We start from the raw sequence: 14,222 nt of genomic DNA on the forward strand, positions 1-14,222 counted from the left end.
GTACTTCAAGTGTATCTATACTGTACACCTTATCCAACTGCACCTTAGTTTGATTTAACCCACCAGTACACAGCTTAAATACATGTAATACCTTTCTAATTACAATAAAATTACAGAATATTACACAGGCATAAGCTACTTAAAATAAAGTGTATCAAGATTGTACTTAAGTGTACTTCATGTATATCTATACTGTCCACCTTATTCCAGCCTTTTCTGAAGAGTAGAAGAGCCCTTAGAGACATTCAGTGCTTGTTTTAGCGACAGAACAAACCTCTCAGCCTGCCCATTAATTGCTGGATGGTACGGAGTGGAACGGATATGTTTCACATGGTTGGCCTTCAGGAAATTTGCAAACTCCTGAGAGACAAACTGTGGTCCATTGTCACTCACAAGGACTTCAGGCAAACCATAATGACTGAAGAGGTTCCTCAAAACTTCAATAGTTCTTTCTGCTGTCGTTGATGTCATTAACTGCACCTCAGGCCCCTTCAGCATCAACCACGACTAGGTACATGTGACCCTCACACGGCCCAGCAAAATCTACATGTATGCATTCCCATGGTTTACTTGGCCACTCCCATGGGTGGAGGGTTGCTTGGGATGGCATTTTCTGTATTTGTTGACGTGACTGACACATTTTCACTTGCATTTCAATGTCAGCATCAAGACACATAACTGCGAGCAATGGCTTTCATTCGGACAATTCCTGGGTGGCCGGTGTGCAGCTCCTCCAGCACTCTTTTCCGCAGCTTGTGGGGAACAACGACTCTCATACCCCGCATTAAGCACCCGTGTTGGACAGACAGTTCATTGTGCTTGGAGATGAAAGGTGAGAGTCCATCATTATTAGCCAGGCTGACAGCTTGAGTCCCTTTCAGAACCATTTTGACAACTGTAGAGAAGGTAGAGTCGCTCATAGTCTCATGTCGAATATCAGTGGCACTGACAGGGAGATTCTCCACCTGTCCAAGATAGAACAGCTCTACAGCATCCCTTTTCTCTTGGTGTTCTACTTGTAATGGCAGACGGGAAAGACCACCAGCATTTGTGTGATGTTCAGCTCTTTTGTACTCGATGGTGTAATTGTGCGCAGACAAAAGTAATGCCCACCTTTGCATACGTGCCGCAGCCATAGATGGAATTCCATTTTGTGGTCCAAAGATCGTAGTAAGGGGCGGTGATCTTATATATATAACATAACAGACATAAATACTCAAACTGCGAGATAATATGTTGTATGAAACATAAAACACAACTGCAAGATAGATGTAATTGAGAGAGTTGCAATTGTGAGATATTAAATGTACAGTACTATTTTTCAGCAAATGTTTGCCTGCAAAATCCTGTCATTTAAATACAAATTCACACAATTTCCACACACAAATTTTTAAAAACTGTTTTATATTACATCACAATTGGGAAATATAGTGGAAATGTGAGATATGATAAAGTCATATTATTAGATTTAAAGCCTCAATAGTGAGATACAAAGTCACACTGTGATTGCATGCGGCTGCACCTTAAGTCACAAAACTCACTATTACCAGAAAAAAGTTATTTTTTTCTTTTTTACTCTGAGATGGAAATGGGGTCAGAGGTCAGGGAACAAGCAACTTTATATAGAACTTCACCTGGATGAAGGTTTTTCCCCACTAAACATATTTTCAGGCTATTGTTTCCATATCCCTGTGGTTTTGAGGGAAGGTCACTTCTATTACAGATCCAAACATGACTTTTGATACATTATATGCAAGGAAACAATGGCAGGAATAACAACAGCACAGTGTTAAATCTTTTGATGGATGTCTTTACCAGGGTGTGCCACACAGTCTAAGTTCTTCCTGTCATTCTAGTGACTTCCTACCATTTCCCCCCTTTTTTTTGCCTTTCTTCCACCTCCGTTTATTTAATTCGCCACTTATTTGGACGAAAAATACTTGTCGACAATCCAAATACACTCAAAATGCACAACAAAACCTCCATTACACTATGAAATGTGTTTGAAAGTGAAAAGGAATCAGAGGAAGGAGATTTCAGAATAATTGATTAAAAAACCAGATCAATGCAACACCAAAGCACTGAATTAATTTGCAGATGACTGTTTTCTCTTCTTTGTAACACCTCCTGTCTTTAGAATTTTCATGACCTGTGTTTCAGGACGGCCCATGACCTCCCGCTGGCTTTCATAAACTATGAAAGAGATTATGAAATTTATATAACCGCCACAGAGATCCGATGGGGATTACCGTATGTGAGTGCAGTGTGCCGTGTAGTTTCATGAATTAAACCACAAAAAACCCTCCACATTGGATTATTCAGATTATTCACACTCAATTAACTGAAGGGGCTGTATTGTTTTAATAAAGAATCAATATTAACAGATGGTCTGATGTTTAAAAAGGCAAAAGGGGAGGCCGGTTTTGAGCAAACCGCTGTTTTTTTTTATTATTTGTTAAAGACTCTCTTCCTTCCTCTTTAACTACGCTCTATGCTTCAGAATAAGAAAAAGATATGATGATTACACTAAAATCTGAATGAACAGATGGTTTGCCTTTTGGGAAAACTGCCATTTTGAATGGCTTCCCTCAAACCAATCCGATTGGGTGTCTTGTTGAAAAGATCCCTCCTTTTTTTAGCAAAGATTTGCATTGAGGAGAAACATAGAGCAGAGGTTATCTCATATAGACTAATGGCTGAATAATGGCTTTGGTCTAATACTAGAGGCTAAGGTTTGTTTGGCCATCCGTTTAAGAAATACCAACAAAAGAGGGAATTAAAACAAATAGCCTGTTTTTTCCTGTCCATTTACATTGCTTGTTGTACAATTGAAACGTAACTGTGCCTCATACATGTAATTATTGTAATTATGGTTTAGGCTGTTATGTACACAAGCCCACATCTGTGTGTCACGTTCCCTCTCGGGAGACAAGGGGCGCGGAGACAAGGAGATTCAATAAAGCTTTTTATTGAACACACACAGGACGAGGAGCTTGGGGAGAGACGAACAAATCTGACGTTCAATACCGGACACAGGGGCAGGGAAACACAGGGCTTATAAACACTAGGAAATCAACAAGGAACAGGTGTGGACTAATCAAACGGGGCTCGGGACTAATTAACTAATAATGACAGGAACAGGAAGGCAAAATAGAGACACGATAGGAGGGGGAAACAAGACACAGGACTGACATAACGCCCCCCTCCGGAAGGCGTGTCCTCACGCCATATACCATCCAACGGGGAGGGGGGGTGGGCGCTCTGGAGGCCTCCAGGGATCAGGGCTACTGGCCGGGGCAGCTTCCGGAGCCATGGCGGGACGGGAGACATGGGAGGCCATGGCGGGTCAGGGGACTCGGGAGGCCATGGCGGGTCAGGGGACTCGGGAGGCCATGGCGGGTCAGGGGACTCGGGAGGCCAGGGCGGGTCAGGGGACTCGGGAGGCCATGGCGGGTCAGGGGACTCGGGAGACCATGGCGGGTCAGGGGACTCGGGAGGCCACGGCCCTATTTTCTCGGACCGCCCGAGGGGTTCTGTGGCCTTGGCCCTTGGCCTGGCCACACAGGCTGTGACCCTCTTACCCCCCCCCCAAAAAAATTTTTTCTTGGGGAAGCTCCCTTGCAGCGCGGACTCTGTCGGGCGCTCTGGCAGCGCGGACTCTGTCAGGCACTCTGGCAGCGCGGAGCTGGACGGAACCAGCGGAGACGCAGGAGGGCATGTGCGAGGGGCCGGCACGGGAGGGCAGGTGCGTGGAGCCGGCACGGGAGGGCGCTCGGGAAGCGCGAACACTTGGGGGCGCTCGGGAAGCGCGGACACTTGGGGCCGCTCTGGAGGAGCTGAGTTGGACGGCACCAGCGGAGACGCAAGAGAGCTGGGCGGGACCAGCGGAGACGCAGGAGTCCACCTGCGAGGAGCAGGCACAGGAGGGCGCTCTTGAAGCGCGAATTCGAGGGGGCGCTCTGGAAGCGAGGGTTCGCGGGGGAGCTCTGGAAGCGCGAGCGGACACCGGTATATCCCTTCCCTCCAGGTCAATCCAGTGGTGTCTGGGAGGTCCATGGGGTAGTTGTAACAGGCCCCGAGCCGGAACAGGTGGAGAATCGGCGCGTCATGGAGCTCCGTCACCGCGGCGAGCCGGCAGAACTCCCAGGTGTACTCCACGAAGGGGAGATTACGCTGGATAAGGGCGCGGAGGCGGGCGGCGAACTCCATCGCCGTGGAGGGAGGAAAAAGCGGGATCAAACAAAAACTAACTAAAAAAACGGAAAGCAAAACGGGGGAAGAGAAGCGCCGCTTACTTCTGTTTTAGGTCTGGTATTCTGTCACGTTCCCTCTCGGGAGACAAGGGGCGCGGAGACAAGGAGGTTCAATAAAGCCTTTTATTGAACACACACAGGACGAGGAGCTTGGGGAGAGACGAACACATCTGACGTTCAATACCGGACACAGGGGCAGGGAAACACAGGGCTTATAAACACTAGGAGATCAACAAGGAACAGGTGTGGACTAATCAAACGGGGCTCGGGACTAATTAACTAATAATGACAGGAACAGGAAGGCAAAATAGAGACACGGGAGGAGGGGGAAACAAGACACAGGACTGACACTGTGTTGATCTTCGAGGGAAGATGTTGATGTTGTTTTCCATGTAGTTCAGATAAGCAGGCTTGCATTGTGATATCAAACTGACAGCGTCTGGCTGTAGAAAACAAAGCTTAAAAATAAAATAAAGAGTATTTCCATTAATAATGACCAAAAATTATACAATAGTTATCTAAGGACTGTTATAAATGATCAGTTTACACTGCATTTTCTGTCAAACGCAGTGTGTGATATGCAGCCAAAATGTTTTACAGACCACCTCCAACATCCTACTTTACAAGACCACCAGATCACAAACCTACACAATGCTTATAAATGTGGTTTTAAAATAAATATCGTCTTTCTCACCTTTATATTCACACTGATTCACTCTGAGGGCAACTTTGGTGAGAGTTTATGTTTCTCAGTTATTTGACTTAGATATGCGTGTATATGTGTGAAACAAATTGAGTAGGACAGATATATACAGCAACAGGAGAGAAAGTGAGAAATTACACACTAGTAATGAATGAAAGTATCTTAATCACTTTTCATTGCCATCACTGGATTCTCTGCACTAGAGCAACAAATACTTTTGTACTTAAAAGCAGGATGTTTGGGCAGCACATACTAAAGGGCTAATCCATTAAAAAGAAACAGACAAGAAGCTTTATATTCCTTATTACAATAAGTTAAATTCCACCCATGGATCATGTTTTTCTACTTATATTATAGGACGGAGCATTCTCATTCTGGAAGAACTCTGACTGGACAAAAATGTATGTAGTGCAGGATGAGTCACCATTCTCATATTTCTCTTCCATTATTCCAGAACAGAAAGATGGTCTGTAAATTTGTTTGTTTGTATATCTGCTTAAGCTTAACTAGTCTCAGCTTTTAGCAGCATACTAGCAGATTTTAGTCTCAAACATGGACTACAAGCCATAAAACATCAATGTGGAGACGACTGTAAAACAATAATAATAAATAATAATAGTTCTACAGTTCTACGTGTGTGTGCGAATATACAGTATTATTATCACCAGTGTTGGGAAAAGTTACTTTTAAAAGTAATGCATTACAATATTGTGTTACTCCATAAAAAAGTAACTAATTGCATTACTTAGTTACTTTTTATGGAATTACACTACTTTTGCGTAACTTTTTGTCACCTGGGCTGGGCTTGCTAATGGGCTTGCAACTGTAAAGGCTCTTTTACACCAAAAGTCAAATTAATAAACCTCAGGCTAAAGGAAGTGCGTCTGCAACTCACTCCCAATTTCTCTCAACATGGAGACAGGAGAGGTGTCAGTGAATAAATGGAAAAACAAAGTAACTTGCGTTACTTATTTGAAAAAGTAACTTTGCTGTAAATTTAAAAGTAATGCATTACTTTAGTAGTAAAAAAAAGTAATCTGATTATATAACCTGTTACTTGTAATGTGTTACCCCAACACTGATTATTACACACATACATACTGTATATGTGTGTGTATCAATATCAGTTTATTAATATACGGTGTATCCTACATATATTTTCATATGTGGGAATGGTTGCTTTAGCTAGAGAATTACAAGGAAAGCATCATCACACTACACAATAAATAAGTACCTGGAGCATTTGATTGCATTTAATTTGTTAATTTATTGACTTGATTAACTTGACCTAAATAGTCTAATGCACGGTGCTGTTAATCCACCCCCACCATGTTTAGCAGGCAGCATTAAGTGGGATGGTGCACCATATGGAGGGGAGGGATGTACAGCATGAAAAATGCACCAACTAATACAAAATTAATTGTTGACAAGAGGTACAAACTCTTAAAACTGCAGTTTATGCACAATAGAGGAGTGGAGTACATAAATACACCTAGTCCTTTTAAAAAAATACAACCGCTCCTGTTCAAAGCCACAATTATCATGGTCTGGATTCTGCAATAGACTCAGATTTAAAGCTTTTTTGTGCCTAGTTCAGTCACTTAGAAGTAGAGGAAAGTTTTGTGGGGAGGAGATGTTTTTCATGTTTATGAGAAAGTTGTTTACACTCGTCAGATTGGGCTCTGGAGGCTTTGAAGCTTGTCTCCTGATAGCCATTAGCACTGGCCATTTCATTTCCCTCTTGGTCAAGGCCACCTCTACGGCCCCAGTATCCAGGCAACAGCATAAAGACACAACAAGGGTCATCGATGAGCAAGAAAAGCAGACCTCAGATCCCCCACAGCTGCCATACAAGTCATTAGAGACTGTACCAGACAGCAGAGTATCTGTGTGGTTAGAAATACTCGAAGTGTATGAGTGTCTGATGGTTCCTGTTTGGAAACTTTGCAGGAGTTTGATAGACAGTGTTTAGGAGGATGAAAGAGTTACACTCGACCGCGCAGAGTTGGAGAGACCACAACTCACTGGAGGAGAGCGTTCGATCGCTTACCTGACAAAGAGGAGATGATTGCTTGTCCAGACAACCAGTGGAGATGCACAAACCACATACACTGTGGAGAAACAAAAACAATAAATTGAGTCAGTATCTGCATGTGCAACCAGAATTGGCTACTGAGCATGTTTCGAAAGAATATTTTTGCCAAGTGAAGAATAAAAACTAAAGTCGATAACACTTTAGTATAGGGACCAGTTCTCACTAATTAACTAGTTGCTTATTAGCAAGCATATTAATAACATATTGTTTGTTTATTAGTACTTATAAATCACATATTCTGCATGACCATATTCTACATCTCTAATCCTACCCAACACCTAAACTTAAAATTACCTTACTAGCTATTACTAAGCAGCAAGTTAGGAATTAATTGATGCAAAAGTCATAGTTAATAGCGAGAATTAGACCTTAAAATGAAGCCAAATATTGGTTTCAACATCTCACTTACTTTACAGCCTAACTGCCAAACAAAGCTTCTCTTAGAACTGATTCAGTTACAGTTGGATCTTACAATACTAAGCATTGACCAACAATATTTTATGATTTTTATTTTCAAATTTAGAATACCATTTACTACAATACAAATATGTTGTGAATATGTTCCCTTAAGTACAAGTTCACATCACATGGAAGAAAAATAGATAACGTGGCCACAATTCTACAATTTATCATTTTGTGGCCACGTTTTATAAATTCATTCCCTTGTTTTAGTTAAATTGTAGCCACAAATTAGGAATTAATTCCCACAATTTATGAATTCCCGACTTTGTTTCTTTCACAGTCACAACTGAACTATAACTAGGGAATTAATAATTTGTGGTCACAGTATCTTGTTTCCATGTCATGTGTAGGGCTTGGTAAAAAATAAATAAACGATACAAATAAATAAATTAATTAAAATAAAATAAAACATAAATGGTGGTTTAAATAAAATAAAACAAAAATGGTGATTTAAATCAAATCAAATAAAGTAAAATAAAAAAGTAATGTAAAGTAAAATAAAATATAAAGGTGTTTTAAAATTATGCAAAACTAAAACATGTCCTGCATTACATTGTAAAAGGATTTTTTAGAAGTTGTGAATAAACAAAGATTACTGGAGTATGCATTAGAAGAAAATACTATTTCAGTCTTTGTATTTAAAAAAATTATGTTTAATTCAACATGTTACTTGCATGAACTTGCTAGCAATTTCTGAGTGAAATCTGTTTCTACACCAAATTTCTTTTCATTGTAGGAGGACATGAGGGCTCTATCTGTGAATCTTTGGTTAATATTTCTTGGGTACAATGTGAGGTAGGACCACCATTATTGACAATAACTAATTCTTGGAAATTTAGAGAAGGTCGTCAGACTAATTACCACTTTCTTTATCCAGCCTAAATTTCTATACACAAGACTCTGGGCTGCAGATATAAAAAAACACATTCCACCGATGCATAAAGGATGAAACATACATTAGTAAATGAGTTTCAATAACAGCAGTAAAGCACACATGCCCGGCCCTGAGCGGTGTGTGTGTGTTCATGTGCGCCGTCCCCCCATGTCTCATTTTCCCCTCTCTTTTACTCAAGTATAGAGAGCAATGGTTAAATTTCTATTATTTTTCAACCAAATAGATCAGAAGGGAGTCATCAAAGCCCCTCCACTGAGGATAAATCAAACAGGACACGCGGAGGAAAGGCAAGGACACACACACGCTCAGATAGAGGCAGGCAAAGTCACACAAAGACAAGTGTGCGTACGCAAACTAGGAAGTGATGTCGCAGTGGCTAGTGAATCCACACATGCAGAGGAAGCTGTGAAGCCACACGCACAAATCATCACCTCTCCAGTCCTTCTGTAGGATGGAGTTTTAATGATGACAGAACAGGGAGAGAGGAAACATCTTTATGTGCAGATGCAGAAGTGGGTCTTAGTGAACTCTGCATATGATGAGGTGGCAGAGGCTTTCTTTGTCACTTCCACTTCTCTTCCTACTCTCTCCTTCTATTTTTTTCTCTCCACTCTCTCACAGAAAACAGAATATATTGTAGACCTATAATAAGTTCTCCATAAATAATATACAGCAGGTGAGAATTCAGTTTCCATATACACTGTGCTGCGCCCACCCATAGATCATGCCACAGAGACATCAAATAACATTACGGATACACAACATATCAGTATAACATATCCATATCAGCTAGATATTTCCATTTATTAGTATTGTATCAGTATTTGTTAATATTGTATAAACCATTTAACGTTCACTGTAATCCAGGTTAAATATGTTGTGAATATGTTTCTTTAAAGCTGCAGTCCGTAAGTTTTGCCTCTTTGTCGCCATCTCTGTTTGAAAACCTGGAATTGCAGCTTTTTGCGGAATTATCTTCCTTGCGTGGGGTTGTGAGTCGGCACGGCTCCAGCGCGGATTAATCTAATGTTTTGAAGAGTATGAGTGTCAGTCACCGCACTGGCGTGGATATTTACTGTATTTCGCAATCACAGATTCTAGCCTACGTCTTGGAATATATGACTCAAATAAGAATTGTCACCATCTATTGTCATCTGAACAAGTAAGTAACAAGTCTGCCACATTTGTTCTGACCAACTGAGGAAAAAAGCATTACAATAAATCGTGCTACCAATGGTGATTAAATCTAACGATCGGTTAGCTCATATCACATCTAACCGTGCAAATTATTATTATTGCTATACTTTATTCTCAAATTATTAATGTTAACTTCAGCATTGCGTGACTATGAGTATAGTGTGTATTAGCATGTAGATTTCAATTTCTGCTCAGTCTAATATCTAATTGTCAAACCATTCGAATTTCATATTAAGAAATTCTTTTAACCCAAAACGCAAACTATGCTCCCTTCGATCTGGTTTTCTTTAAAATACAAATCTTGTGTAATCATAGGCTATAATTTAATATAGGAATATAATTTAATTTCATTTACATGTGTTTCATAAACACATAATCCTGTCTGGATCACAATCCACCATCAAAATGATACATTTAATTATTCTAGCTGCTGTGAGAAAAGGCTAAACGATCCGCCACCTGCAGGATCCTCACGTGCGATAGCCTATTAGCCAGGACAAGTTCTTTATGTTTACAGACGTGGTGTAATGACACAGCAGCATGCTGGAATTTCCCGCGAAAACCTACCCGTACCACTCAAATGAGAAAACATTATTATAAGCTAACCATTGTGAATCGACCTGAAGTAAGGCGATAGTTTTGAACACTGGCATATTTGAACACCTGCTCAAATATTGATTTCGGATCATTTTTAACCAAAAAAAGTTACAGACTGCAGCTTTAAGTCCAAATTCACAATTTAACTAAAACTAGGGAATTGATAAGTTGTGGCCACAATATCTTGTTTGTGATGTGTGGGGCTTGGTAAAGAAAAAAACAAATAAATAAATAAAAATCAAACAAACAAACAAACAAAAAAAAAAAAAGAAAAAAAAAGATGTTTCAAAATAAGGTAAAATTAAAAAATTACCTGTACTACATTTGAAAGGGTTTTTCAAAGTTGTTTTGAATAAAACACAGATTACTGGAGTATGTATTACAAGAAAATATTATTTCAGTCTTCCTATTTAAAAATTTCATGTTTAAAGTTAACATGTCAACGTGTCACTCGCTGCTTCTTTGAAATTAATTGTAAAAATTAAGTTAAGCTTTATCAATAATAAAACAATATTCATTTAATTATTTTATAATTTTTTATTTTATTTATTATTATTTATTTAATTATTTATATATTTATTATTATAATTAAATGTAATTTTTAGCAGATCTAATAAATAATTATTTCATACTGTACATTACAATATTGTGAATCCTGAATTTAAATTCCCTCCCCATATATATCTCACGGTCCGCACGCACGTTTAATAAAACACCTGATGTTGTCGGGAGCTGACAAATTTTGTGAAATTCTGCTCGAAAGGAGTAACAGCACAATGAAGTTGCGATTGTAAGTTGCAGTCTGTAAGACGCGCACGGAAGCGTGATTTGACACGCAACATCGCAGAAAGTGTGCGTTCACAAATGTAGCCTATGTTGATCCAAATATGGTAAGCATTTTCGAATTTAATAATCTGAGGTTCTCTCCAGAGATGTTTTGCCACATTTCTGTAATTAAGGATGATTGCTGCTTAGTAGACTATGGGTGTTTCTTTTTACCTGAACATCTTCAGGTGAGTGGCGGGGCAAAACGAAAGTTGATGCCGAAAGTCCAGCACTCTCCCACTGCTGATGCTGCAACTATTCTTGTTTGAATGCGTTCCTTCACTGGTATTTTCTACATTTCGTTTTCTCTCTTAACAAATTTGTTCATTCTGATGCTCAATTTGTAATGCCTTATTCTACATGACCTTATTCTACATCCCTAATACATCCTACCCAATACCTAAACTTAACAACTACCTTACTAACTATTAATAAGCAATAAATTAGGAATTTATTGAGGGAAAAGTCGTAGTTAATAGTGAATAAGTGTTCCCTAATCTAAATGTTACCATACATATATATATATATATATATATATATATATATATATACATATATATATATATATATATATATATATATATATATATATATATATACATATATATATATATATATATATATATATACATATATATATATATATATATATATATACATACATATATATATATATATATGTGTGTGTGTGTGTGTGTGTGTGCATATAAATATATATAAATCACAAACTTGATGCCAAGTTTCTGTGAATGGTTGCCAGGGCGTTGCTATGCATTTGCTAATGTGTTGAGTGGTTTTTAGCATGTTGCTAGGCAGTTGCTAGGGTGCTCTGAGCAGTTGTTTACTGGTCCAGTTCAGAACAGACCAAGCCCAACAGTGTTGCCAAGTCCAGTTTTCTCACAGTATTGGGCTGATTTGACACTGTTGCCATGATTCTTTTTTAGTCCATGGGTTATGGGTTAAAGCTATTTCTCTCAACTGATACAGCTGATTTGAAATAGCAATCGGGATGGTTTTATATCGTAGACCTGGCAACCGTGAAGACCAAGTCACTACGATATTGTGAGCCCTAAATATTAATAGACATATAAATCTGTGAGATTATTTTAGCTGTTTTATTGTCTGTCTGACAAAAATCCATGAGCCCAATCATTTAGAAAAGTAAAAGCACATTTACTCATCCAGTCGCATGATTTGAGGTATTGTTCGCCTTCTCATTACACCACAAATTATACAAAACATAATTTATTCACATGTCCACATTTATTCACATGACACACATTATACCGGTGCTGAATATCTGAAATTGTGATGTAGCCAATGTATTTCTGAATTTTATTGTTGGAGCTACTTGTGTGTTGAACATCTGTGCTGATTTGCAAGTAAGAGACAAATGTAAGACCATCTGCTACCCAATAGACTAATGAGAATAAAATATCTCACGCACGCACACACATCAATTTTCAGCCATCCTATTGTGGCTTGCATTACTGCTATATTTTATAAAACAATCCCCAGACAGCCATTCAAACATCTTTATGCGTCCAATGTGTCTTACAGGGTGATTTGATTTGTAGAGGGCAAATCAACCCTACAGCTCGAACATCACTTTTTATCCACTTATGCGGCAAATAAGATCTGTGAAATATTACTCAAACAGCTCTGAAATACCGAACTTGGACCAGTGTCCACTTTCCTGTCCATTAACACCAAAATGGCCTCGTATACCTGAAAGGAAAGTGGCACCCATGAGGAATCTCGCCATACAGAAATGTGCCTGTGGCAAACTCACTGAATCACATGAACTCATTGAATCACATTTACTGGCACGTTTCCTGTCTAACAGCGTCCGGCTACATGAATGATGCACGAGGTGAGAGCAGCTCAGTCTTGAAAGCAAGAATAAACACGATGTGTGAAACAGACTCCATGATAACACCCGTGTTAGCAAGCGACAATGTACTATATCTTATTTTGTCTTTGCCTCTCTGTCTGCCTTTAATTCTCTATACTTCCTCTAAACTAAATGAGAATGATTCCACACCTTCATTTGTGTGCTGACACCCACATCCAAAATAGTTCATACTGTAGTTTTAAAAAAAGAGAGAACGGCAGTCTTCAGTGAGCCGTTTTTGACTAAAAACAAAAAATTGAGACAGATGATGAAAATTCTGTTATCATTTACTCACCCTCATGTCATTCCAAACCTATTTGACTTCCTTTCTTCTGTGGAACTTAAACGTTTATCAGAATGTTCACAAGGGAATGAACAATATATTGATTCTATATTGGTCACTGACTGATATTAACGATGTTTAGATAAGTAATTGTGGATTTTAATAAGCCATTAATCCGTTATCAGCCATGACATGAAAATTATTATCAGTTGATTCTTATCTGTAATTTTCAGCAGTTTTAAAAAAGTGACCATCTAGCACAAGCATTCTCTATTCTTTTTCTATTCTATCTACTTGTTTTCTTTTTATTTATTATAAAAGAATGACCCCATAACACTATTCATTTTCTATTCTTTTGACTTGTTTTCTTTTTATTTATTTAAAAAAGGACCCTCTATCACTAGCATTCTCTATTCTTTTTCTATTCTACTTGTTTTCTTTTTTTATTATTATTAAATGAAAGAAAAAAAACTTGCTTTGTGTACTGCGTTAGACTAACCAGGACTTGGCTGAGCACTTAGATATCATTGCTGTTTTGTTATTTGAATGCTTAATTTGTAAATTGCTTTGAATAGAAGCATATGCCAAATGACTAAATGTAATGTAATGTAATATATCGGTGTAGCCCTCATGTTCATGCTGCTCTTTTCCATACAGTGAAAGTGAATGGTGACCAGGGATTTTAAACTACAAAAAAAATCAAAAACAAAAGAACACCACAACCAAACAAAACAGCAAAAGAAAAAATGTAAAGCAAAGGTGCAAAAAGAAAAAGAAAAAATACTGGAGAGAAGCTGTCAATCGAAGCAGGCAATCTCTTTTTGCCTGCTGGGATAACAGAGCATTTGATGGTCCTGTTGGCAGGATCAGTGCCACTCAGTGGTGCGAGAACAGCACATCCCCTTGAAGGAACACTCTGGGTTCAATACAACTTAAGCTCTATTGACAGCATCTGTGGCATGTGTCACAGATCAGCCAGGCTCCACCACCAATCCATCACAACGATCACAGTCACCTG

The 14,222-nt window shown here is 38.9% G+C and overlaps 1 protein-coding gene across 3 annotated transcripts in view; it reads right to left on the reverse strand.

Moving 5' to 3' along the window:
* LOC306860696 (extracellular sulfatase Sulf-2-like) overlaps window positions 1-14,222 on the reverse strand; it is a 178,221-nt gene that overhangs the window by 101,425 nt on the left and 62,574 nt on the right. For all 3 annotated transcript variants that reach the window (XM_079402523.1, XM_079402521.1, XM_079402520.1), the window contains exon 3: window positions 7,007-7,067. The gene's annotated coding sequence lies outside the window, so the exon portion shown is untranslated. The remainder of the gene's footprint in view (window positions 1-7,006; window positions 7,068-14,222) is intronic.

The sequence above is a fragment of the Barbus barbus genome, assembly GCF_936440315.1.
Source record: "Barbus barbus genome assembly, chromosome: 41".
NCBI lineage: Eukaryota > Metazoa > Chordata > Actinopteri > Cypriniformes > Cyprinidae > Barbus > Barbus barbus.